Genomic DNA, 4236 nt, shown 5'->3' with positions numbered 1-4236 from the left:
AAAAAAAAAAAAAAAAAAGTATGACCTTCTCCAAGCTGACTGTCACATAAGAATTAATGGGAACTATTGGTGAATTTATAATAATTGGAAGAAAAAGCCGACAGCACGTCAGTTAGACTTTAGGAAATCTTTTCGCCCTCTGTATTATTGAGGCGTGTAATTCTACAAATGGTTTTGATGAAATAATGAGTGATTACTCTTTTTTTACCTACAGACCTTTCTCTTTAAGGCTCACCATCTTTTACCTGATAGCTCCAGATTAAGAGTGAGTGATTACAGAAGGGAGGAAGGGGGAGATTATTGGAAAATGTTAAAGGCAGTGTGTGTATACCTACAGAGAGGCCAGGCCAAGTTTGCCAGAGATGAACTACTGCAAATGTGCAACTTCCGGCTGGCCACTCACAGGGAGAACTAAATTCTGCCCTCCGTTAGATTTATGCAACCCTGTGGATTACACTGTCCGGCCCCTGTCTGTCTCCTGGTCTGCTTTAGTACTTTCCCACCCAGCTGGCTTAGGAAGGAGGACTTCACAGTTATAAGGTTAATTTTAGCTAAAACTTAAACCACCTTTTCAATAAATCGGTATCGGATTGTCACCCTTGGCATAGAAATTCTAGATTAGTTGCACAAAAGCCTCAGCATAATTCAGCTGCACATGCATTGACTTGGGCCTGTTTTTTAAATTAAGACTTGCAGAAAGGGCTTGATTTTACCGTCGGCTCCTAATTTGATTTCCGAGCAGCGTTCGATTTAAAACCTGATGGCAGGATAAAGTTTCAGCTTTTTAACTTCCTGCTAGTCCTGCCTTTTCTGCACATCCAGAGCTGCATTTGCGTGTGCTTCCGAGAGCCCTCTTCTTGTCTGACTGCTGGAGGCAGGCATGCTCGCTCTCGGGAAAAGCTCCTGCTCTGCTTCGCCCGTGCTCTTGGGTTTGTGTTTACTAAGATGATCGGCTCCTGGAGACAGGGACCACAGCTCTGTGTCTCAGTCTGTTGTGCTACGCCGAATAATACCAATAATAAGGGCCAAATCCTACCTGCCTTTTAAAGGCTGAAAGGGTCCTGCCAGGGCAGAGGAAGAATGATGGGGGAGAAGAAATGCCACCAGGCAGATAAAGGCTTGAGGGGCTAGGGGTGAGACCTCAGCGTGTACCTATGCTGATCTGTCAGACCTTGATCTCTCCAGAGACTTCATACCTCAGGTACCCAGTTATACGCACATACTGATTTCTGTGGGGCAGAGTTGGTTCCTGCATCCTTCAGGTTAGACCCATTTTAACCTGTCACATTCTTGCTATCAGGAGAAAGCTGGAATGAAAGAAACCTGACACTAATGCACCGTCCCAGAACGGCTCCGCTCGGTCCCCATATGTTTCAGAGGGGAGCTCCGAGTCCTGTCCCTAATCTGCTGTCTTGTTGTAGGACTGGGAGCTACCTGCACAGTGAGGCACATCCCCCCCCCAATTGCAGCTTTGCCTCCCAGGCGTTGGGGAATGGTTCTGGTCTTTGACGCTGGTAGAGGGGGCGCTGGGAGGTGTGTACGGACCCCAGTTGGGAACTCCTCCCAGAAGAGCGCATTCAGGTCCGAGCACAAGGCGCACCTTAACCTCCCCAGGCACGATGCCCATCATTAAGGACAAAGCAGCAAAACTCCCCTGTCGGTATAAATTCCCGTTCCTCTGCAACCCTGGGGAGAAGAGAGAAACACACCATTTGTTCTGGACTCTCTGTTTCAGCATAATTTTGTTCAGTGCTTACATGATAACGTGATAGGTGTCTTAAAATATCTTGGACAGAAGCCAGCTGGAGAGCAGCGACTGCTGATTCATGAGTCGATGTGGGGGTAAGATTCCTTCAGCCACGTTACTGCCTGTGACCGCTCAGTCTCTGCATTGGTCTCGCTCTTCGGTCCCCAATTGTTGCAGCTTCCTATTGGCATACTCAGTGCTGTCTAAGCATCAGTCCCTTTCCCAGCATTGAGAAAGGGGCAGACAGGACAGCAACATACCTGCATATATGTTCATACTGATGCAATAGAAACAGGAGGCCAGGTGCCAAATGGAAATTTGACAGCCTTTTGGTGGATTCTCACCTCTATTATGCTGTGAATGAAAGCAGGGGTTTGCATTCCTGCTGCAGAGAGCTCAGTTTAAACCAAAACCACAACATTTTGGACTCTAAAGTTGGTCCTTTCTGGGCTAGGGAGCCTGCTTTGCATTTTTGTACTGCAGCTCCGACTGTGTCACTTGGCCTTTCAGAACCCAAACCAGGAGTTAGCGGAAAGCCACGCTTTATCCGCGCACTAGTCAAGGGAAGTCTAGCCCCTTGAAGTGACAGTTTTTGGCACAGAGCACTTGTCTTTGTGATGGCTTCTGACGCATCTCCAGGCCCTTGCAGTTTTCATTATGTTGTCCTGCTTTGTTTGAAGCCGCTGCACCCTATTTTAATCTGCTGTGAATTCTCCAGTTTGTGTGTTCTCATATTTGAGCAGGGCCCAGGATCAGGGCTCCCCTGCTTGCAGCGCAGTACGAATTGGGAGTGATAAGTTCTCGTCCTGGGGAGTTGCATAGTCTAATTTCAGGGTATGGGGGAAGAATCCTGCTGCAAGGAGAGGACAGGGCTCGGGGTTCAAGCTGGGGTCCTGTCCCTGCCATGGACACAAACTTGCTTTTGGATTCTGGACAAGTTGCTTCACTTCTGTCCCTCGCTCTGTGGGTTGGGGACGATTCCTACCTTGCAAGAGTGTCGAGTGGCTAGATGTTGTCTTGGTTTCAAAGCACTTTGAGATCTTCTACAGGAGATGCTCTTCACCTGGGAGACGCCATGTGCTGTAGTGTGGTGTGTTCACTGAAGCGCTGATTTCTTTTAAAACTTCTCATTTTACCCTGTTATTTAAGCTCCCATCACAACTGGAAACCTTGCTCCCTCTCCCCTTGCTTTCTTTCACAAAGGGACACTGGCCAGGTCACCCCTGCTGCCTAAGCTTGTTGTTTCTTTTGGACGCTAGTCTTGATTTTTCCTACTGCCGTTGTTTAAACGCAACCTGAAACCCGTTCGTGTTTGAACGTGCTGGTTGAAATCTTTGCCATGAGTTTCCCAGCCTCCTCCAGATGCGACTTGGCAAGACAAATTTAAATATTGCAATTATAAACTTGTAGGGAAGTGTTGTACTTCATTAATGTAAGAGCTGGAATCTGCTCGGAGGTACAAGGACAATTAAATATTAGAGAATGTCTTTGATTTACATTCCTGCTGTGTAAATGTAAGGAAGGTTGCTGTATTCTCTCTGCTTTCACTCTCACAAAATGAAAAGCACACCCAGTGCAAGTTGTCCTTTGATAGATTTTTAATATGATTTTAAAGAGTTTTGTTTGGCCTCATTCTTATTCAATGAGATTAATTCAAAGCACTTATCCCCCGGGTTTAAGTCAATCCATGTAGGCTTTTTGGCCTGGGTGTGTTGTATGGGGGGTTCTGTTTGCATGCCGCTCTGAGAGACTCCTTTCCCACTTCATTAACCCTGAGCTGGGGACAATCCTCCCCCAAGCCAGAGCCCCGGATTTACCAAACTCCACCATTCACATGCAAAGAAACAGCGCCAGTCACAAAGGCAAGGGGGCCGCTGGACTTAATTAGCTGCTGTGCATTTTGCAGAATTAGAATCAGGCCAGCATCCTGTCTTGGAGGATTTAAACACGCTCCCCCCACCCCCCGGTAGGTGCAGGGTCAGGCCCAAGGCTTGCCCTCTTGCAGGCTCTGACGTTTGGGGGGTCATCACTTGGAAATCTTCGCCTTCACCAAGAAAAGCCCTTCCCTAGATCCCTTGGGGGCGGGGGGTGGAGGAATGGAATTGCCTTGCACTGGGGTAGTTTCAGGGGCTGGGCCTTCCTTCGCCATGGGCCAAAGGAAGAGAAGAGGCAGGTCTTTACCCTGCTGTGTGGCTCCTGGAGCTGGGAAAGGGGGGTCCAGGTGGGCTCTATCCTGGCTCCTTAGAGGAGGGCTGGGAGCACCTGGATGCGAGAGGGGCCAGAAGCCAGAGGCTGGCGGTGGGTCCCTTGCAGAGCTGCGGGGAGGGAGAGGAGGGGGGGTCCCATTCCAGCCTGGCCCACATGTTGCAGAGGGGACGGGCGGAGGCGTGGGGCCGCTGGGAGGGGAGTTGGGGGGGGCTAAGCCTCGCAGCCCATCTGTCAGCTCCCTGAGCTGGCCGCCGCTCCCAGGCTGTCCCGGTGACCAGCTG

Source organism: Gavialis gangeticus, unplaced genomic scaffold (genome assembly GCF_001723915.1).
Source record: "Gavialis gangeticus isolate Ggan-Ray unplaced genomic scaffold, GavGan_comp1, whole genome shotgun sequence".
Classification (NCBI taxonomy): Eukaryota; Metazoa; Chordata; order Crocodylia; family Gavialidae; genus Gavialis; species Gavialis gangeticus.
Note: the sequence above shows the minus strand (reverse complement) of the source record.